Source organism: Anser anser (assembly GCF_964211835.1).
Source record: "Anser anser genome assembly, chromosome: 2".
Classification (NCBI taxonomy): Eukaryota; Metazoa; Chordata; class Aves; order Anseriformes; family Anatidae; genus Anser; species Anser anser.
In genome coordinates, this window is record NC_139721.1 from 46,524,028 (window position 1) to 46,548,056 (window position 24,029).

Here is a 24,029-nt window from a genome sequence, read left to right on the forward strand (position 1 = left end):
ACATCAGGAAGCTGAAAAAAAAGGCCAGTGATACAACTGCCACATGCTATGTAGAAAGTATTGGTGTACCAAAGTCTGCAGTCATTCCCAGTTATGAGTAATTGATAAGGCTTGTCTTAACATCCCCATATTGCAGAATAAACCAGAAAGCCTTGACGTTGAGGTGTTTTCCATGATGGTCTTTGTATTGCTCTTATAAGCTTGCAACACGTGCAGAGGTGGTAAACTGAAGTGCAAAATGCTGTCGTTTGTCTTTTATTTATGGAACCGGATTGTAGGATAGGCACGTTCAATGTGACTTGTTACTTTATGTTCCATCACTAATATACTTGATTTACTGTGAGAAGGGTGACAAAATACAATCATTAAATATCGATACTTTCTGTCTTTGAATATTAAACCATTTTAATTCCGCCATTGCTCCCCAAAAAATGATAATTGTGCTTACAACAATATCAAGGGCAACAGTAAAAATAGTAACACTTTGTAACAGTGTCTTCAACTTGAAATTGGCACTTTCAAAACAAATTATACTGTGTATTGGAAGCAGTTCACATGGAAATTATCATCATCTGGGATAGTCTTGTTCATGGCTAGTAACCTCATGGCAAGGCCTCCACATGAGAGATTTCTTCTGATACTCAGTTTCCTTTGCCTTCTGACAAGCCCCATATTAGGCAGATCTCAGGACAGTCGGTGTGCGCGATACTCATTTATTTTACTATTATCAAATTCTGGTGAGTTGCTAGAGTAGTCATGTTGTTGAGGTACTGCCAGGCATAAAGATGATTACAATTTATAGCAAGAAAATTCTCTTTTTCTCTCATTAATGTTTCTGTGGGTGATATATGAGAGAAAGAGATGTGCAACTACTAGAGCTAGGAGACACAGACACAATACAAAGCAAACACTAGTGGTTCACTGTTATATTTTTTGTTTGTTTGTTTGTTTTGTTTTTGAAACAGCTACTCCAGAAACTACAAGTTTTTTATTTACAATTTACTGCACTGTGATATATTGCAGGATATTCTTGCTTAACTTTCTGTAGTTCACCAAAACATAGGAGCATCTTTGGGCTTGGTCTGAAATTTTTCCTGATGAAAAAGCTCTTTCTTTGATGCAAAGCAATACAACCCTGGGACAGCACTTCTGAAGCAGGAAGGGACTGGCAGCAAATGTCACAATAAATCCATTTGGCCTACTGAAACCAAACAGTCTGTTGGCTTTTATGAAGGATTACAATTCATGAAATATCTGCAAAGAAAATTAAATAATAAGTTTGATGCTGTATTTTTAAAACTTCCACTATTTTGACAGACATTTCTTTTAGGAAGGGAGAGGAGCACTACTGCTGTTTTTGCTCTTTCCTGCTATTTGGCAGTGCACAAAGACCCATTCCTTGCTATGTACAAGTTTACATTGATATCTGAAAAAGTTGTGCATGCGTGAGTAATAACATCACGAACAGTCCCTGAACTGAAGAGTTCTATACATGGCTACACTTCTATCAACCTCAATAATTACTTCTGCTTACAGCAGCACTTAATTTTTCCCCATGTAATTGCAGTGATGTGCCATGATATTTCAAATCTATGAACATTTGGCAAACTCCTGGAACAGTTTTTATAGGATGTCTTCCATAAAGTGCAGGTCTTCCCTGTATCAGAGATAATAATGCTGGTATGTATGAGATGATGATCAGACCTATTATTAGTTTTAACTTTCCCCAAAATGTTCTTCTGGAAAAAAAGTGCAGTTACTCATTTTCTTTTCATAATTTAAAAAGTGATTTACCAGTAACCTCTTTTCTCACAAAGGCTTTAATCTATTTGCTGTGCCCTTTTTTAAGCACACTTTCATGGTAAGTTACTTTAGTATTTTCTGCTTACGACATAAATAGGAAATGTTTCTAGATCCTGCGTATTAATCTCCTTATTGCCTCTCTTTGAAAGGAAGAAGAATGCACTGCCAGAGACTCAGTTTGGATGCAGTTCCCCTGATAAATATCTTTTCCTTTTCTTCAGCGCTGCAAAGTACTTTTGTCCTTTATTTGCCACTAATGCTTATGATAAAAAATTAAATTACTGTTCATCCTTTCAATACGTTTCCCTCAGAGAATCTCTGCTAAAGAACAAACATTTAAAAGGGATGCAGAAGCTTTAGTTTTATACACAGACCTACTATATTATTCATTGCAATGCATTTTTAATGTCACAGAAAGAAAAGTAAAATATATTTTAATTTCTGGGACTAGGCAGCCAAGTGATCCAGGGAATTGTAAATTCACAAAGGCTGTAGACAAATGCATATAGGGGAAAAAAAATAAAAATAAAAATAAAAAAAACTGAACCAAGTCCAAAGCCTCCTAACCTCTAGTAGCCCTAAGATTTCCATGAGAGATTTGTGAAAACTCTTACTGCTTGAAAATCTCCTGAGACTGTCACCATGGTGCACAGACACCGGGAACCTCTGACCTACAAGTATTCTATGTGCTTCAGACTTTTTTTTTTCTGGTAGGGGAATAGATCAGCAAGACTGAGACAATAAAGGAATAAAGGCTGAAAACAAAAATATAGCTTTGGGTTAATAATACAACATAGCTGTTGGGGTTATGATGAAGGCTCCTCCTGCCTCTCCTCCTTACATTTACTTGTAAAGGAACCAACCTTTTTTCTTTTGGTACATTTGTTCATAAACAAATTCATTTTGACTAAATAATTGCAATGATTTATGTGAGCATCCTTTTTAGTGTTTGAAACGTGGGTACTGTTTTACAAGAACAAAGAGTGAATAATGTTCTTTACTTTGTTTATGAATTGTCAAGGCTAATGGTTTTCTTTGTGTTGTATTCTCTTAGAATTCAGCAATTTATCTTCAATCCACAAGAGTTACAAAACCTAGTGAAGAATCGATTTACAAACCTCTCAGAACATAAAACTACAGATTAAACCTTATGGACACTGCATTCTTCAAACACGAATGCACCTTTTATGCTACACAATGATGGAATTGCATCATTGTTTGATATAATAAACGAAACGCAGAGCAGAATTTTCAGCTTTTGTTCTGCAATTCACAACAAAGAGTCTAATCAACTGTAATTTTCAAGGATGTATTTTGAAGTTGGGAAATGTGTACAGTTAATAGATATTTCCATAGGCTAAGAAACTTAATTTGCTTTTTAGTCTGCCAAACATCTGATAGCAACCCACCCATTAAATGAAACAAAACTGGTCAGAAATCCGAGAATAATAGGCACAGTTTACTTTTAAATGGTGACTGTAAGGGCTAATCATTTTAAAAACATAATTATTTTAATGATGAAATCATCATATTACAAAAACAATTCTCACAAGTTGGTAATGTGTTATTATTTCAGTGGTTCCGTATGGATTTCTGCAGCCTTATTTTAACAGATGATAAGACCATGTGTCAGTGCAGGTAGCTGATAATTCTCGAAAGCGGCCTTTTTTTTTTATTATTTTTACTTTTAAAGATGTTGTTATTCAGCTGCTTGACAAATGTATTAAAACCAAGTAAATCTTGGTAATATTACTGCATTCTGTCAGTCTTTTTTTTTTTTCTTCTCATCATGACCAAGGCAAAGTTGAGAGTTGCCTAATTATAGGCTGCAGGTGGATTTCTCATAAATACATCAGAAAGTTTTATGAAATTCACCACTTACCCAGTCTAAAAGAAAGAGAGAGCACTTTATTATTAGTAATGGCATTGGCTGGTAAAGACAGGAAGATAGAAAATGCCAGTTGTCATGAAAGGCCTGTGGGAAAGATTAAGTAAAAAAAAAAAAGAAACAGAACTCTGAGACTCCAGAAATGGTTGTAGTTGAAGTCAAATTTGATTTTGACAAAAGGAAAGCTCTATGCGGATGGCATACAAGGTGACATTTAGGCCATTTCTCAGCCCATTAATTTGTTTTGATGAAGAAATCTCATTACAGACTGGACAGGAAATATTCAGGGAACCAAAACTGAATGCAGGAAAGAATACAATTGGAAAATAAACTCAGAAATAGCTGGATAAGCTATGCAAAGATTAAGATACAAAAAGAAATCAGAGTTCTGGGGAAAGCTGAAAGTATGAAAGCATCACTGTAAGGCATGAAAATTATTTAAACAGGAGTAGTATAAATTTTGGAAAGAAAACTCAAAAACTTAAAAATAAGCAAAAAAAGTAGAATGAGTGTACAAAATGCATGAGTAGAGATGAGACAGTGGCTAATGCAAAGTCTGAAGTTAAAAGAATTTTTGGGAACATTATGACTCTACATTCAGTTTTGAATGAAACATGTTCGGGAAGCAGAAGAGAGATGAAAGAGCTGACTACAATTAACAGCTGAACTGACTTGATAAAAAGATTCTGCTGAGGTACACATCAGGAAAATCCCAGTGAAAGCAATAATTCACAGACAGAAGCCATTTTAAGAGCATAAGAAATGACACTTAGGGTAATTTCAAGCCAGACAGAAGTTGTACTTACTAGGTATGCATGATCTGATGGCTGATGTAGAAAGTGGGAAGTCCAGTAACGATGTTTGTCATTTTTTGTTGACTTATTTCAGCTTGTTTGGAAGCACTGTGGAAGGCTGCAAAATCTCACGGCATTCAGATAAGATAATTGCAATTATGAAGGTTGTGTTTGAAGACTCCTGCAGTGCTGCAAAAATTAATGAAAAATTAAACAGCTGGTTCAAGTCAAACCTTGGTATAATATAAGGAAGCATAGAATCACCACAGCTTTTCATCATATTCTTAAACTACACAGTTAGAATGATAAATGAGGTAGAGGGCATGACTTGAGCTGATCTAAAGTTAAAGTCCTTAACTAACATAGATGACATCATACAGCTGGGAAAAAATAATAATATATATATATATATTAAAAAAAGCTTGAGTTATTGATGAATCAAATTAGTAATTAACCTTAGAAGATTAGTTTGGTCAGCTTTGACTTATAATAAATGCCAAGAAGATGAAGTGGCTGCAACATGAAGGGAAAAAAATATATAATAATGGGAAGGACAAGTGAAATGTGGCAGCTGTGAAGTTAAGGAATAAGACTCCTATGTGCACTGAAGAAACTTGACCACTGCTGAGGTTTCCTTCAGGATGAGAATAAAAGGAGAACTGCTTCACAGGAACTGATGAAATTATAAACTGATTAAAAACTTACTTCTCAAAGTGCAAATATGTCAAATCTGTGCACTAGCAGAACAGCGATAGTTCAGAGAAAACTAAAATTTCCTCCTATTTAGGAGGAAATTCTTAACTCAGAGGGTGATGAAGCACTGGAACAGGTTGCCCAGAGAAGCTGTAGGTGCCCCACCCCTGGAGGTGTTCAAGACCAGCTTGGATGAGGCCCTGGGCAACCTGAGCTAGTGGGTGGCATCCCTGCCCACGGCAAGGGAGTTGGAACTAGATGATCTCTAAGTACATACCAACCTGAGCCATTCTATGATTCTGTGAATAGTATTACTCTACGGGCTGGAAATACTTACTTTAAATGAGAGAGACAACAGAGGAATTTTGCATGAGAGGTTGGGTGTTAAGTAAAAAGATTTTAAATGAAGAGTCTGAAAGGAAAATAGTAGATGAAGCCAAGGAAAGATAACAAAAATATTGAAACGACAATGGCAGTAAAACCTTAGAAGACTTAACTGCTTACATAAATGCCAAAATAAATCATGGAAATACACCAAAGTCTAGAGGTCAACTGTCAGTTAGCTGTATGGCAGGATATTAATTCAAGGATTAATAAAACAAGATGGCCTGCACAAGAATGATCTTGTCTGAAAAGATATTCTAATGATATAACTTCTGGGCAGGAATGGAGAGGAACAGTATCCTTTGGTATAAATTGTCTTCTCCAGACATACCTTACTAGGCATGTTATGTCTGAATTCTCTGCGGACACTTACTATATAAATTCATTATCTTTTTTTTCATGTTGCTAGTAGAGAGTGGAACTAGTAGTGCTGAAAGGAGACAACCACTCCTGGTGAAAATTCATATAAAGGGATTCAGATGGCTCTTACAGTGTATAAAATACATTAGGATATCACACAGCCCTTGCAGGATTCTTTACCCCAGTTCTGATTTTTCTGGTTTCATGACGCAGACAAGTGTTGTTCCGCTCATTGGGACTGGGTTTGGCAGATGACCAATTTAATGTGGATATGAAGTAAAAAATAAAGCCTCCTCATTTTCACCAGCCCTTTCACCACAAGTAGGAGAATTGCTGGACCATTACTAATTTATTTCCAAAACAGAATATTAACCTCTTTCCAGAACATTTTATGGACGCTGTGAAGGAGTCTATATAGCTGGGCCTCCGGGTTATAGAGGACATTGCAATAGTGTCAGTCCCTCCGGTTTATCAGCTTCTGTTAACTGATTTTCTTCCTACCCTCCTAAGTTGAAGTACTGTGTCTTCTGAAGGTCTACTTCTCTCCCTCCTCAGACAGAACTGTCTTTGTCCTTTCTGCTACCATACAATTTTTCTGCTAGAAAACTGGTACCTGAGCATTTATCTGATCATCTCTTCATTCTTTTTCATCCTGTTTGTTATGCAACTGAGTCTTCTGATTAATGTGAGTATAAGAACTACCCAAGACATCTCAAATCATTCCTATAAGAAAAATATAGGTTTTAAAATAGCTAGCAGTTTAAAGTCCCTATTTAAACAGTTTCATTTTTTTTTCTTAATCCGCCCATCTCTGTTCAGAAATGATCCACAGAATCCTGTTGCCTTATGTGAAGATGTATATATTATAAGCATAAGTATTGCTTCAGATGCCTAGAGTTCAATAATATAAGCCATTCTGCATAAGAACTAGGTGACAAATATTAAATTCAGAACACATACCCGGCATTACAAATTTATCAGTGCAAATAATAAATAAATAAATAATAAAAAAAATAAGCATGTTCTTTCTGTCAAAGATGGTGCATGGAGGTATTCCATTTTGTACTGGCAGCACCTAATAATATTTCAGTCTTCACATTCACTTATCTGAAAGAAACATACTTGCAGGACTGGAAATGAACACTTTCCCCCTTTTCAAATTCATATATTATTTAAAATTACGAAATATTACTTTAAAAGCCGCTACAAAAAATCTGGAAAATGTGTAATACCTACCCTACAGCATAACTAAGTTAAACTCAGATCCACTATATGTGGGGAACTTTGTCAGCCAGCTGACTAGAGTCTATAGATATGTGTCGATATACTTATGCAGTTTTCAAGGACAGCAACTAGGATCAAGTGCAAAGATTGAGGACAGTTAAGTCCCTTGCAACCAATTCTTTTTATTTCAAATCAGCATGTCTATAACACTGTGTCTGACACACTCCTTTGCCATAGTACTGCAGAAGAAGTCTTTGAAGTCTTATTATTCAAGTGTGTAAGATTGTTTTAAACATGCTGGTGTTTTGAGCCAAAACTTAACTTGGTCAAGTGATCTCTGGAAATTTTTTTACATGATTTTATTCTTTTTATTATAGATCATCTCAAAATAAGTAAGTGTATTTTTACAGACAAATTATTCAGAATCATTAAAGTGTGATGTACAGCACACTTTATGGCACAAAACCTGTTTTGATTGCCCAGCATTTTTTCCATTCTGTTTCTTAAATTCCTTTCTCTTATTCCTGCCGCATGGGTTAACACAAAGCATTACTAAATTGGGAAAATAAAACTCAAACTACAAAATAACAGAGTGAGTATTTTTCAGCATTTTTGTACACACAGCTTGTACCACCTCTTTCACCTCTTGGTAAGATTATTTTTTTTTTTAACCAGAAATGATCTGCAAAATATAGAACTCAGGAGTAAAAAAAGTCTGAGCACTAATTCAATGTTCTTAATTTTTTTATAGGTAACATGCATTCATCACAAACTTTTTACATTCTGTTTTCAGTACACAAATTTACAGAGACTTGAAGGTTTCCAAACCTCTGAATTTTCCAAAGAAGTTATCACTGTTTCCAAAAGCAGACTGACATATTTTTTCCTTTATGTGGGCAATGAATATGCAACATATTCATTCTGTTTTTAACAGAAGGTTTTTCTTAAAAAATATTTTCTCAGGATTCTGAATTGTAAACTTTTTATATAACAACTATTGGTTACCTAAAATATATTTTAAAATGTTTAACATTCTGCTTTTCTTTACTGAATGACTCAGTAGATTAAATAAACTTTTGTAAAAGCAATTTCAAAAATAATGATGAAGAAAACATAATTTTCTTGCTTTCAAGGATTTCTGATATAACGAATATGCAACAATGATTAAAAAACAACAACAACAAACAAACAAAAAAACCCCACCACCCTAAACCACAGGAATATGGATTTGAGAGTCTGACAAGAACATAAGAACATAATGCTCCCTGTCTTTCATGCCTTGCTTCCTGATCTGAAGAGGTTACTTGACCTTCAGTCTTCTGGAATGCTGAATATCAGTAAAAATATACTCTGGAAGTCAGGAAAAGGGAAGGTCTCCTAGCAGTTCATGCTAGTTGAATGGAGATGTCACAAGGCTAATTGAACTTCTATCCCAGCTCTATTAGTCACTATGACCTAAGCTACTTTGCTCCTCTGTTCCTTGCGTTTCCCTCCAAGTTTTAGAATGAAATATCTGATCAGGCTAAAATAATTTTGGGGACATGTAGTTTTAGGGAGTTTGACACACTGAGGAATTGATCCATTTCAAATGGTTACATACTGCTATGCAAGAAAGAAAACATAAAGGGCATTTAGAAGATAATTGTAAATTTTGTTCTTTGAGGTGACATTAGCTCAAAAAGTAGCCACTTCACCATATCCCAGACCACTGTTGCTACCCTTGTGTTGTGATTTATGATCCCCTATTTTATGCCAATGCCAGATTTTTTGTGGGTAGAGGATAATGGAAAAGACATTTGAAAATATGGATCTTTTCACCAATCTACTGCACAGGCTCAAATACATTTTTTGTGACCATTCAGAGGAGATGGAGAGATGTTGTATGAACCTGAATTCTGACAATCTCTGCCATTATTCAGGACTTTGCAAGAAAATGTGCTAAACCTTAATGAAACATTTGTAGATTTATGTATGTACATATAATGCAAATTTTTTAAACTGATAATCATTTCTTTTTTTTCCCTGCCAAGACCAAAGTCAAAGCTATTTCATATCTTTCTTCCGTAAAAACTGATGAGCAATTAAAAGCAATTAAAAGCAATATAAAAGCAATTAAAAGCAATTAAAAGCAATATAAAGACTGCAGTCTTGAGCTCTGCTCAAGGTGATTGCAGAAGAAATGCAGAATCCAAAATTAAAGCCTCTGAAGGAAAAAAAGTTTGCTGTTTTCAACTTTTAAGCAGACAAAGCATGTCACAAGCTGTTGTATGAAGTGATTACCCATATGGTTCCACACTTGTGAGTTACTGAATACCTTAGGTCTTAAAATATATAAATATACATTTACCTTTGCTGCAGTGTACTAAAATATTGTCTTTTAGAACTGGGTGAAATTCTGTGCTCAGATACTTCATTCAACAAAAACAGATTATTTTTGGCCAAAATTATTTGCAAATAAACATTACTTTGTTTGAGGATTATTTTTTTGTTGAAATTCTCTCTCCAACAGCCCTGAAAGCATATTAAGGTTCCAAATGTTTTGTATCAGTAGTATATACCTGATAAACAACTATATTTTGAAAGTCCTCTTGGAGCATTGCAAAATCAACCTCACAGGGACTTTTCATCCCATGCCTGTGACAGATTCAACTGTTCTGTTCCTATTTGCCATGTGTAGTTCTTGCTTAATACCTACTTTCGGTACATCCTCTTGATCTATTTTTACACTAAAGCCGATGAACTTGACATATTCTGAAAATAATAATATTCCAATCTTTCCTCTTTTTTTCCCCCCATGGATATATACCCAAGCTCCCACTGCTCACAGTAATTTGTAAGGCTTTGTTTCTGCTGACAGATGTTTCAAAGAACTCAGCAGAATGTGGAGTCTACATGGCACTGTGAGAACTTGAATGACCCCATGCAGATAAGCTCATTTGTGTTATGTGTTTATATCAATAACTTGTAGGAAGATGGTTGAGTTGCACAGAATTGTTAACCTAACCTTTGATAATGCACCCTGAAAATACAGTCCCTGGAGTATTTCGTTGTTGTTCAATACTAAGGAACACAACAGTAGCAAAAAAAATAGCAAAAAAAATAGCAAAAAAAAGTAGCAAAAAAAAAGCGTGGCTCTCTACATTAGAGAATCTTTTGATGTTGTGGAACTCCAGGCTGGGAATGATAAGGTTGAATCCCTGTGGGTTAGGATCCGTGGGAAGGCCGGCAAGGCTAGCATCCTGGTGGGGGTCTGCTATAGACCGCCGAACCAGGATGAGGAGACGGATGAGGAGTTTTATAGGCAACTGACAGAAGTTGCAAAATCGTCGGCGCTTGTCCTCGTGGGGGACTTCAACTTCCCGGACATATCCTGGAAACACAACACGGCACAGAGAAAGCAGTCTAGGAGGTTTCTGGAGAGCGTGGGAGATAGCTTCCTGACGCAGCTGGTCAGTGAACCTACCAGGGGTGGTGCCCCGCTAGACCTTCTCTTCACAAACAGAGAAGGACTGGTGGGAGATGTGGTGGTCGGAAGCTGTCTGGGGCAGAGTGACCACGAAATGGTAGAGTTCTCTATTCTTGGCGAGGCCAGGAAGGGGACCAGTAAAACTGCTGTCTTGGACTTCCGGAGGGCTGACTTTGAGCTGCTCAGGACGCTGGTTGGCCGAGTCCCTTGGGAGGCGGTTCTGAAGGGCAGAGGAGTCCAGGAAGGCTGGGCGCTCCTCAAGAAGGAAATCGTGATGGCACAGGAGCGGTCCGTCCCCACGTGCCCAAAGATGAGCCGGCGTAGAAGAAGACCGGCCTGGCTCAACAGAGAGTTGCGGCTGGAGCTTAGCAGAAAAAAGAGGGTTTATAATCTTTGGAAAAAAGGGCGGGCCACTGAGGAGGACTACAAGGATGTAGCGAGGCTGTGCAGGGAGAAAATTAGAAAGGCCAAAGCTCATCTGGAGCTCAATCTGGCTACTGCCGTTAAAGACAACAAAAAATCCTTTTACAAATACATCAACGCGAAACGGAGGACTAGGGAGAATCTCCATCCTTTACTGGATGCGAGGGGAAACCTAGTTACTAAGGATGAGGAAAAGGCTGAGGTGCTTAATGCCGCCTTTGCCTCAGTCTTTAGCGGCAATACCGGTTGTTCTCCGGACACCCAGTGCCCTGAGCTGGTGGAAGGGGATGGGGAGCAGGATGTGGCCTTCGCTATCCATGAGGAAATGGTTGGCGACCTGCTACGGAGCTTGGATGTGCGCAAGTCGATGGGGCCGGATGGGATCCACCCAAGGGTACTGAGAGAACTGGCGGAGGAGCTGGCCGAGCTGCTTTCCATCATTTATCGGCAGTCCTGGCTATCGGGGGAGGTCCCGGTTGACTGGCGGCTAGCCAATGTGACGCCCATCTATAAGAAGGGCCGGAGGGCAGACCCGGGGAACTATAGGCCTGTCAGTTTGACCTCAGTGCCGGGGAAGCTCATGGAGCAGATTATCTTGAGGGTCATCACGCGGCACTTGCAGGGCAAGCAGGCGATCAGGCCCAGTCAGCATGGGTTTATGAAAGGCAGGTCCTGCTTGACGAACCTGATCTCCTTCTATGACCAAGTGACGCGCTTGGTGGATGAGGGAAAGGCTGTGGACGTGGTCTACCTTGACCTCAGTAAGGCTTTTGACACCGTTCCCCACAACATTCTCCTCGAGAAACTGGCTGCTCGGGGCTTGGACTGGCGTACGCTTCGCTGGGTTAGAAACTGGCTGGATGGCCGGGCCCAGAGAGTTGTGGTGAATGGAGTCAAATCTGGTTGGAGGCCGGTCACTAGTGGAGTCCCCCAGGGCTCGGTACTGGGGCCGGTCCTCTTTAATATCTTTATTGATGATCTGGATGAGGGCGTCCAGTGCACCCTCAGTAAGTTTGCAGACGACACCAAGCTAAGTGCGTGTGTCGATCTGCTCGAGGGCAGGAAGGCTCTGCAGGAGGATCTGGATAGGCTGGAGCGATGGGCTGAGGTCAACTGCATGAAGTTCAACAAGGCCAAGTGCCGGGTCCTGCACCTGGGCTGCAACAACCCCAAGCAGAGCTACAGGCTGGGAGATGAGTGGCTGGAAAGCTGCCTGGCCGAGAAGGACCTGGGAGTATTGGTGGATAGTCGGCTGAATATGAGCCAGCAGTGTGCTCAGGTGGCCAAGAAGGCCAACGGCATCCTGGCCTGTATAAGAAGCAGTGTGGCCAGCAGGTCTAGGGAAGTGATTGTGCCCCTGTACTCGGCTCTGGTGAGGCCGCACCTCGAGTACTGTGTTCAGTTCTGGGCCCCTCGCTACAGGAAGGACATGGACGTGCTCGAGCGAGTCCAGAGAAGGGCGACCAAGCTGGTGAGGGGTCTGGAGAACAAGTCTTACGAGGAGCGGCTGAGGGAGCTGGGCTTGTTCAGCCTGGAGAAGAGGAGGCTCAGGGGCGACCTCATCGCTCTCTACAGTTACCTGAAAGGAGGCTGTAGAGAGGTGGGGGTTGGTCTATTCTCCCACGTGCCTAGTGACAGGACGAGGGGGAATGGGCTAAAGTTGCGACAGGGGAGTTTTAGGTTGGATGTTAGGAAGTACTTCTTTACCGAAAGGGTTATTAAGCATTGGAACGGGCTGCCCAGGGAGGTGGTGGAGTCACCATCCCTGGAGGTCTTTAAAAGACGTTTAGATGTAGAGCTTAGGGATATGGTTTAGTGGAGTACTTAGTGTTAGGTCGGAGGTTGGACTCGATGATCTTGAGGTCTCTTCCAACCTAGAGAAATCTGTGAATCTGTAAAATAAATAAATAAATAAATAAATAAATCTAAAAGAAAGCACATTGGTTTAAATAAGCAGATTAAATATTTGACAAGCTTACAAATTAGTTCAGCTAAGCAAAACAAATTAGTAGCATTATGGACAAATAAATATAAATGTTAAGACAAACACCAACCTTTAGGAAAAACAGTTTTCATTATTATTATTTATTTTTAACTTAGGCAAATAAAGACTGCCCCAGAGGAAACTTGCAATGTTTTCAAGTTCTATACTTCTACAGCTGACCTGTACCTGTCTTCCCACACCATCCCAAAGATGTGATCAAAGTTTCTCTTTATTAGACATTGAGAGAGTGATGGGTGTAATTGTGTTGGGTGGAATAATTCACTTTTAATTTAAATTCCTTTCTTTCTCTCTTTCTCTCTCTCTCTTTCTTTTTCTTTTTCTTTCTTTCTCTTTCTTTCTTTCTCTTTCTTTCCTTCTTTCCTTCCTTCCTTCCTTCCTTTTCTTTTTCTTTTTCTTTTCTTCTTCTTTCTCTTTCTTTTTTCTTCTACTTAGAGAAACTTTCCTGTAAGCAAAAAAAAAGCTTTTTCAGTAACAGTAGATTCCCATCAGAGATTATTGCATCTTCTTGTAATGCATTGCCAGGTAGCATTTATGCTTATTCACTTGGGGGAATTGCAGTAATACTAAATAGATGATTCAGATGTCTCTGCACACAGGACTAATAGTGATTAGTATACAGAAATAGCAAACACAGTTTGTGCATTGTCCATGGACCATGTTCCTCTGATATTTTTAAACAAATAGAAATAAAGAGAAAGTGGCTAAGTGAAATACTAAAATCTGCACCTTTCTATTGCATTTTATTTGACAGATTATTTGAATCTTTCTCACTTTTGATGCAGGAGATGATTAAGCCTAGATCCATGTCTGATACTATTGTAATACAAATTCTGTGAATTAACAATCACAAGTAAAGCTTGATATTGACTAAATAGTTTGCTGAAAGTACCTTATTCACCTCTTATACTTTGAGTCACGGAATAATTCCTCTTCCAGCTTTTCACTACATTAAATAACCTCTTATTTATCAGTCACCAAGCCTCCTGGAATCAGTATTGCTGTTTATTTTAAGAGAAGCAAGGACTTCTGGTTAATGACTAACTCTATGAATGTTCACAATGCATCCTTGGTAAAAACCAATCATTGAAGTAAACAAATTTTATTTATTTATTTATTTATTAAATTGTGCATTGTAAATTCAGCACATTGTAACTGCAAGGAATGTGGATGTTTTATATCACAACCCTGCATGCTAACATTATTCAAAGATAAATGCCCTTGATAAACCCTATCATTTTCACACTTTGAAAGTAAAGTGTTGAAATAAAAAGCTGATGAAGCATAAAGTGTTGAAGTAGCATGTTATTTTCAACATTTTATCTGTCATTTGACATTTATTTCAAGACTTTATGTAGTACATTAAATACTTATCTGTCAAGGAAGTGTTTGAAGGCCTGAGGATATGAAAATGCCTCTGAGCAGCAGCAAACACCACTGGTGGGTCAGAGATTGTGGAAGGAATAGTGAAGGTGCTACGGTTTACTATTACAGGGCTAAAGACCACAGGAGAATTTGTGGAGACCGAGGGCCAGTGGTGGTGTGAAGTACCACTAAGAGGATTCCAGCCAGAAAGCTTGACAGCTTTCTGAGACTAGCTGAGGATAGCAAGGCACAACCACATATTTTTTGCACTCTAGTATGAATGTGTGATGAGGAATCACTACCTGCTCATAGCAGTAGGAATTTGTAGGTGTCTTGGTACCTACCAACATGCACTGCACTGCACCTGCTCAGTCATGGATATATTGTGGGAAACCCTCTGACTTCTGTGCAATGGAAATTTCCTCAGATAGTGCCATCCATGTTTCTGAGGTCTATTGTCACCTTTTGTGTAATATCACAAATATTTCAGAAAAAAAGACAAATTTTAAAAGATTTTTACAGTCCACAAAGAGCTCTCAATCCAGTAGCCAAATTAATTCAAGATCTGAAATAAAAGCATATTAGTTAAAGTGCATTAAATCCTCCGGTGAGCATCTTTTAAAGTGACCTAAGTGAAATATTTCCACTATATTTCTGAGGCTGTCCACACGACTGTTTAATGTTCTTTAAATACTATACTTCAAATTCAGACCTTTAATTAATTTGAGCTAATTCATCTTGGTGTCTTTAATACAACACTTTTGGAAATAAGCTTTTCAACTTTTTTTTTTAGGGCAAGATTAGAGAAAAAGGTAGGAGTTGGCAGGCTAGTACTTCCCATTCCTTCATCTTCGAGATTTGTATCAGTACTTGAATATATTAGGGAAGGCAGAAAGGCTGGAAGAACAGCCCCTTCCTTTTCGTTCATTTTCCTCATCACCTTCCCTAGCACTATTTTGTCACTCACCCATTTCAGGTATCTTATGCCTATTATGATCATTATGTGGTACATGAGTGCCCAAGACAAGAGATGTTTCACCAGTATCTTAGTAAGCTGTGTTCAATACATGGCTTGTGGGCTTTTGTTTTGTTTTGTTTCATTATGTTTTTGTTTTGTTTTGTTTTTACCTCTTGAAACCTGGACGTATAGAAGATGGTAACATTTTCTCAGGATTCTCCAGGGGAGGGTTGTGTGTTTGGTCTAGGCTTGAGTATTAGAAATCCGAGGTACACTTCAAAAAGCAACTTATGCTATTTTATTGGCAGGAAAAGCAGAACAAGGAACCCAGGAACATCTCCCCACCCCCCACCTTATTTGTTTATTTATTTATTTTTTGGTACTTCCTTTTAATCCAAATTGATAAGAAGGAAGAGTTCTTTTATCTTAAAGGCCAATATGTTTCCATTTACTGGTTCTATAAACATACCTTTGTACAGTGGTGTGAATGTGATAAGATCCTGGCACAGGAGAAGAATAAATATAACAGCATGTACTCTACAACATCTGCTTGAGCACACTTCTATATTTTTCTGCTTATAAGGAAAGTAAGTGCCAGCAAACTATTACTCAGCTATTTCACAGACCAAACAAAATTAAAGCACAGAAAACAGTCTAATTTAGGTCTGATATTGCAAATAAGGCTACTCTTCTTTGGCACTTATCAAGGTAACCTTGTGTTGGAAAAACAATATAGACATATATTTTTAATTAATTTTTCCAAGACACAGAAGCTACATTTCCACAAAACAAACATATTTAAATATTAAAACATTACAGATAAAATATACATTTATTTGCTTTTCTTATTCCGGATAAAGTCTTTTAATAGAAACAAAAATTATGTGTTGTCCTAACAGTTTGATTTCTTTTCTGATAGGAGAACATGAACTAAAATATTTAAGGTTCTTCAAAGTATCCCCAATATGGGAGTTGTCTGCTGGGAAATTTTGAATCTTTCAGGAGCACGAACTGAGCTGAAGCCCAGCTGTGCAGTTACATTTGGTGACATCATATGGCGGTGTATTCTACACTGATCTGGCACTCCTCTTTGTTCTAAGGAGGAGTCTGAACAACTGTTTTTGTTGTTGTTTTTGTTTTTTGTTTGTTTGTCTAAGATCGTTATGATGGTGACATATTGCTTCCCAAATAAACCCATGATTCAACATAACAGTTGAAAGTTAACATGATGGCTAGCTTTAGCAGGTATCTCTGAATATGCCTAAGAATCCATGTAGATTCACAGAAGACCATAAAATCAAATATAATACAAAAGTACAGAAAAAATAACAATACTTTATTGTAGCCTCTAAAAATCTTTTCAGTGTGCAATTTTTTACCAGTCCTCTTCATATGAAAATAAATAAATAAATAAATAAGAGTAATGAAACTCTTAATCCCACTCAGGTCCTTCTTCTGCCTGTTTACATGCTGTTGTCTTGGTGTTCAGTAATGTCTCTATCCTCTCACTTTCACATATTGGGAAAAAAAACCTCATATCCACTGTTACCTAGAACAATTTCTTAAAGCCTGCAAGCAATAAACCAGAGATTACATTTTCATATACTTTTGATAATTCTTTGAAAATTCAGACTGACTGACTCTAAATTGTCCTATCTAGATTTGATCATTTTGTATTTTCTTAACAAATCTAATGACAGGTATGCACAATACTGTTTTCCTCTTTATGCAAAAATTATTGCATGTGTAACCTGTTTCAGTTTAAGTATATTGACTTGATACTGCAGCAGCGAACTTTTTGGATAGCTGTTAGGCCTCTCCATCTGGTACTTTCATCAGAGTCCATATTTCCCTTGGTCTGGGTAGAGAATAAATCTTACCTGTGGTCTCCACATACACACCAAGTAAACAACTTCCCCCTCAGAAGTCTTTTCCAAGTTTCCAAATCTCTTGTAAGCTGGCTACCTACATGCTGATCCTACCCAAGCATTTTTCATAGCTGCTGCATCCTACGCAGTCTGACTCACCCTGTGCTTTCCTTGGATTATCCTTTTCTCTCTTTTGAAGGTCTTCATGACAGTTTAAGCAATAACAGGGTGAGCAAAGAAAAATTGGAGGTAAGTATGCTTTACAGAGTGCAAAACATACAAAATCTGAAGTTTTATGAAAACACAGCAACTATCTGCAAATACCTTTCTTTTTCAAGCATCCTCATCATCTTGGGTTTTAGTTGTTCCTTTTATATTTATAAACATTTTACCCTTCCACCTAGCCTGGCCTTCGCTTTCTTTTTACTTTTGTGAATGTAAGTGAGATAGAGGCTTTGGTGAGAAAACATCTTCAATTTCCAGTTTTCGTGCCTCATCATGACTTTAAGAAGGCTCCCTGGGGCAGGGTGAGTAGATCCTGCTGCACACCCCAACTGATGAAGGGCAATCCCACTCATTTTTCTTTCTTTTCTACTTTTTCCTTCCCACTTCTGGCCTCATGATCCAGCCACATACTTTGCACCAGTAGTGGATTTCACTGTAAGCTAATCAAATTCATTAACAATTTGGAAAAACAAACAAATAAATAAATATTTTTTTTTTTTCCAAATTGAATCAGTTTCAGGAAATTTCTAATGAGCACTGGGGTCAGTGAAAAGGAGGTATGGAACTACAAAAGGGAGCAAAAATGCACAAGACAGGAACTACTTTTTTGGTGATGCTGGTCTCTTAGGCTGGTTAAGCTTTGTATGGAAACATAGCCTAACTATCTTTGTAAGTAACTCGTTTCTTGATTATCACTCACCTTCAGTCCAGACCGGGAGAATTAGTTCACTGTTGTAGGCTCCCACTAGAAAGAAAGATTATCCAAGTTACTGATTCTTAATTACACTCTCTTGTTTGCCTTTCTACTAACAACAAATGAAACAGCCTTTTGGCATGTCATTACTAATTTCAGACACATGAAAATGAAAGTGTGAAAATGAAAAGCCAATATTATCTATAAGAGAACTGGCATCCTCAGACAAAATTTATTTTGCAGACTGATATGGATATGGATAGACATGTCTGTGTGCAGTAACGTCCATCACATGGGATTCTATTTAACCACCAAAATCAAACTCTTACTACAGGTTAAAAATGGAATGTTTGGTCCTGAGAAAAACTTAGAAGCAGTAAATTGCTTGTAACCAAATGGCAACTTCTGACGCACTGTGAGGCTGAAACCTGAAAACATCAGAGACAACTATCTGATGCCACTGCAGATCAATATAACCAAAGACCAACCACTCCCTGTTTCATAAGCTTTATCTTTTCTCATAAGAAATGCCTGATCTTTCCAGTGCAGCAGAGGCTGCACCGAGAGGTTTAGTTATATAATAGGTTCCATATTAATAGTTCCTTGTCACAGATTTTTATATCCTGTGTCTGAAGATATTCATTTCAGAGGAAAGAATTTCTACTGTGCTGATAGCAGGGAGGCTTCTTCTGTGGAGAATGTTTCCAAGAGCATAATTAAATGATTTTCATTCATTCTAATGCCAAAACACTCATAGATTTACACCTACCTGCAATAGTTTGAGGTTATCTGCACTTGTGTTGAAGATAAATGACTAAATGCAAATGCAGGAGATTCCACAGGTGAAAACAATCCTTACTGCCACTGCAACACAATGAATACTGCTGCAGGCTGAATGCAGTAGCACATTCCCTTTTCCCTCATGGCAGGGATCACAGGCTGCACCTGCTCTGCTCCAGCACTGCCTACGGGAGGGATAAAGCATCCTCAGACCTTCCTCCCTGACACCCTATATCTAACCATTTTAATTGAACTCAAGTTGTGGAAATCTAACAAGCTGTAGAGTGTTTGCCATATAGACCTTCCAACGTTTAGCCCATTATTCCTTTCTTTAGGGTCAATACAGCTTCCACATTCATAGCACAGGACACTGTGGACACAGACGTGAAGAGGTGAGGCATAAACCAACATGCACCAGAGAAGCCAATGTAAGTGCACAGGCTGCTTGTTCTCTTTAAGACATGAGTAAAAGAAGGTGTTTGTGAATTGGAAAGGACACACTGAAGAGAGTGATCAGCTTACCCGTGGGTAAATAGGCAAGGGTAGGAGTAGTATTGAAACACTTGAAGGGCTTTGTCAAGTTTGCAGAACTCATATTTTAGGACTGGGTCAGCTTAAATGTCTAAGGGTCAACATATTACTTATTTTTCCCCTGACTGCCTTAAAAGATAATTCTGCATTTATTCTTACAAGTGACAGCTGTGGAAAAGGCTTTCATTGTATAATGCTGATTAGTACAAACCAGGGTTTTATTTTCTAGCAAATAAAACTTGAGTTTTGTTTCTTTCACACTATGATACTGAATTTCAAATCCTCTGTTGTTCCTCCTCAGCAGGAATACGCACAAAATCTTTCCATGTTTCAGGATAGAAAGCCATCAGATGGTATTTGGTCAGTCCTCCCTGTCAAAGCTGTTTCAGTTGGCATAAATTACTTCAGTACTAATTCAGACAGAAGGAAAGGGAGAACAGGAACAAATTAATGGCTTTGGAATGCCTCTAGTGCTTTGTAGGTGCTGAAATGAAGTAACTAAATTATTGGCTGAAGAAATTTACCTATTCTCCATGAAAATATAACACCTTAAGAGTATTTATATGACTTCTCTGCATAGCCAGATTTTTTCTTGTTTCCTTGCCTTTATTCAAGAAACGTTTCACTAACTGTGAAGAACCTTCTTTTACCTGAATTGAGAGATTTTATTTTGTGCTAGAATTCTAAATTATATGTGTAACTGAAGATGTGCTCTGATAATTCTTTGCCTAGCTACCTGGACAATAATATATTTCCAATTAGGCTTGTGCAGAAACAGTAACTACATTGGCACGCGGTATTTTTCTTGCAGTAGCAGCTAAACTAATAATGGGCTTTCAGAAGTGGGTTCTGGTTAGCTGGGCTAGCTACAGACTAGTACTGTCTTTTTTTTTTTTTTTTTTTTTTATCCTCTATGCTGAATATTTCAATACATAAGGCATCTGAACACCAGTCTCAGTATAGTGAAATAAAATCTTACTTGGAGATCTTTTGGAGATAAATTGCTTATGACCTTTCTACCTGCATTGTTTTCTCTATTTTGAAATAAAAGGTTACCGAGCTAAAAGATTACAGTTACTACAGATGCATTTAAAAACAAAGATAAGAGGTTAAAACACTGCAAATCTGATAGGAAATTCTTTTTCAAGTCATCAGAATAAAATATGTAAAACTTTTAATAAAATATTAATGAGCAACTCCTATAAAATAAACATAAATCAGGTACTGAATGGGCTTCATAAGTGAAGAAAGTGTTTGCATATCAGATAAACTACTGATAATCTCAGTCCCTGTAATGGATACAACTCATCTAGCTGATTTTCAGTGGATTCAAATATCAACCTTTAAGAAGCTAGAATTGAATCAATATGCATGTTACACATAAACTGACAGAGATGAATTAAGCTGTTTTATCTATCATAACCTCTGGATTATTCATACATTACCTTCACCATGTCTCATGCAGTAAGACTGATTCAAGTTTTCTATACCATTGTGCCTGTCATCCTGTCACATTTTAATGTCAACACTGTGTTTATTAAGGACATTTTGCCCAGGGGGATTTTCATTTTTGTCTTTCAGTCAGTGAAGAGAGAAAACACCACTGTGTCCCTGCTTTTTTTGCATAGCATCACACCAACAGAGTAAGTTGGTGACTAGCTGTGCTGTTATAATAAGTATCAAATCTTTATAAAATGTATTTTGTTGGAATTTATAATTCCATTTCTTTATTGTTTAATGACTTTCCTTTTTTATATCCACTGCTTCACATGGCACAGCTAAAAGTCTGCAAGCAAAAGGTGGGCTGACTAAACCAGCAAATCATTATGGTAGCGAAAAGTTCATGAAAAATCGTCTTCTATTAGGGGTGGAGGGAAAAAAATAAACAAAACATCAGAGAAGCAAGCCACTGAACTGACATGACAGCCATGACATCTCCAGTTAGAAGCTGAACGTCAACCGTACGTGCTGTGTAAAAACACTCCTAATTACTCAAAAAGTGTGTCCAACGTTTTCCATTGTGGCTATGAATCCATTTACTGAGACATAACTTATTAAGCAAGATCTGTAGCTATGACCTGTGTATCATTGATTTAATCAACTTTTCTTCTCTGTCACAGTTGGAATTGTACCTTTTCACCAAAGTAGTCTCTATTTTAAGTCTGAACATTAATTGTTGCCAAAGATCAGGACAAAACAAGCAAAATGCAAAATGCACGCATATCTTGTGAAGCTACAAGGGGGTTTTCAGAGGTACAGATCAGATATATGCATGTATCTTTCATAGCCCTCAGAGAGGAGCTTTTCCAGGATGCTATTTACATCTAGTTCGAGTCTAGGGATAAGACATTTGCTTAACAGTTTTACTAAACTGAATTCATGAGCAACAGAATTCCACAGAGCTGTTCATCCTAATAAAGAGAAACAAGTCTCTGTAAAAGTCGTTCCTTTATTCTTAAAAAAAATGTTGTATCTGCTTGACTGCAAGCTCTAGCAAAAATATAAAATACCTTTTCATGCCCCTTCAACCTCCAATACTGAATACAGCAAATATTTTCAACCTTTTTGGTACTTTATTGACTTTGATGACATATAGTTACATGTAGAAACTAGCTGTTTTGACCACAAGTCCCTCATCTTGCAAAGGCTAGGCTGGGACAAGCAATTTAAGTTTGAGACAAGGTAATTTAAACAAAAAATTACTGAACATTCAGCCATACAGGAAAAAATGTAGTGTCAAGCTACGTAAGGAAGAAACCATCTTTGCATAACTAATTCACTTAGTTATTTGGAGGAGTATCTTTGATTCACTTTATATCCCTCAAACTTGACATAAGAAGAATTTAAGCTCCAAAATTCATTATTGAAAGAAGAGTACCTTTTCCTGTTCCTGGCAGTCATGGGGCTCCGTGGGCGTTGTCTTACCAGAGCTGTGAAGTTCTGGCCGTGACTAAAATCAAGCTGCTGTCCCTATGTCAGAGCTGGGCATAGAAACCTTAACTCTGCTCCAGAAGCTCTTTATCTCTAGGGAGTAGTCTGACAGGCTGTGTACACTAATGAAAGAAATCAGGTTACAAGACTTATTTACAGTAGCATGAGTTATGAGAAGTAAGGATAAAATTAAAATGGGAAAAAGACTAGCCTTAAAAGAACTAACTTATGCTTTCTCTGGACAGAATGGCTAAGAATTAAGAACCCTTTCATAAGAAATAAAATTAAATATTTGCTAACCACTGACAGGTAGATTTGTGGGTGAATGGCATATTGTTCTTTGCATTCTCTCATTGCAGTCTTGAGGAAGACTGTAGTAGTTACTTAAACATACTTCCAGCTAATCAAAATCAAGTGGCCATAGAACAGGGAAGAATAAGCAGCAAAGTTAATGTATTTGAATCTAACATTAAAATTCATCAATAATCCTTCGCTCCTTGAGTGTGCCTCTATTTTATTGAGTATTTCAATGCAATATAATTATTTTATTAGTAGCAATTAACATACTGTTAGCAATATCCTTGAACAAGGGCTGTAACTCAAGAGATCATGCTTAATAAAAGAACCTACTGTGCTTCTCATGATTCCTGCATAAGGGAGACCTGATACCCAAATACCTGATAGTAAATATGAAATCAAAACATATTAATCAGAAGATAGAAGAGGACTTATCATACACCTGGTATTCAGTATTAGAAATAACTGCTATACCACATCCACAGTATAGGCTGATGAGAGAATTTATCGTTTTTATTTTTATTTTTTATTTTTAAATAAACCACCTACAGGCATGCATAGTCCCTTTGTCTTCTTTGTGACAATCTGACACAGCTTGTGAAGACAAGTTCACTGTTCATTAGAGAAATGCCACCCAGAGGGTCGTTTCAAAAAGCTTTGTGCATTCCAGATGGAAAAAAACAAGTCTGAATGTTTTCCATAGCCCTGCACTTCAATTCTGATGTACCGTCATTACCAACATTGCAGAAAAAAATGTGATATTTCTTATTGTATTGCCTTGTAGACCAGTGTCACTAGTGAAATATCACAGCCTACTTTACAGTCAGCTGTCCTATTTTATGTAGGCATATCATAAAGAGCTTTATATCTTACAGGTATTCTTGGAGTGCAATGCTTTCTACCCAGGTAAGAATCTCCCTTCATTTCCCCTGTATGATAAAGTATATTCCCTGTTTACCACTTTTTTTTTTTTTTTTGTGTGTGTGTGTATGTGTGTGTGTTTATCTGCGTTTATAATTTAGCAATATTTTTAATCTCTCTAGTTTTAAAAAAATCAAACAGTCTCTTTTTAGGGTGTTGGTCACTGCCCTCCATTTTCTTTTTACCTTAAAACCTGCACAATTAACTTCTGTCACCTTAAAAGCCTTTCACACAACACATTGCTCTAGCTATTGAAGCATATGTAATTACATCCAACAGAACCTGTCCTGGGGCAAGCTGATTTCATACAATTTTTATACCACCTTTTTTCATTATTTAAGCAGAGTGAAATCTTTAGGACAGTGTGATTAAACTGAAATTAGAACTATTCAAGGTACGGTACTCTGAGAAAAGACAGACTC

General features: G+C 37.6%; 2 long non-coding RNA genes across 2 annotated transcripts; one reads left to right on the forward strand and one right to left on the reverse strand.

The window, feature by feature from the left end:
• Positions 1–379: 379 nt before the first annotated feature.
• LOC310893399 lies at positions 380–22,465 on the reverse strand. The gene is made up of 5 exons (XR_014578957.1): positions 22,337–22,465; positions 18,154–18,198; positions 4,498–4,674; positions 3,686–3,778; positions 380–1,254 (listed from the first exon to the last, which is right to left on the reverse strand). It is a non-coding gene; the product is annotated as an uncharacterized lncRNA (long non-coding RNA).
• On the forward strand, positions 18,923–21,981 carry LOC310893400. Its single transcript, XR_014578958.1, has 3 exons — positions 18,923–19,355; positions 21,040–21,101; positions 21,237–21,981. It is a non-coding gene; the product is annotated as an uncharacterized lncRNA (long non-coding RNA).
• Positions 22,466–24,029: the final 1,564 nt, after the last annotated feature.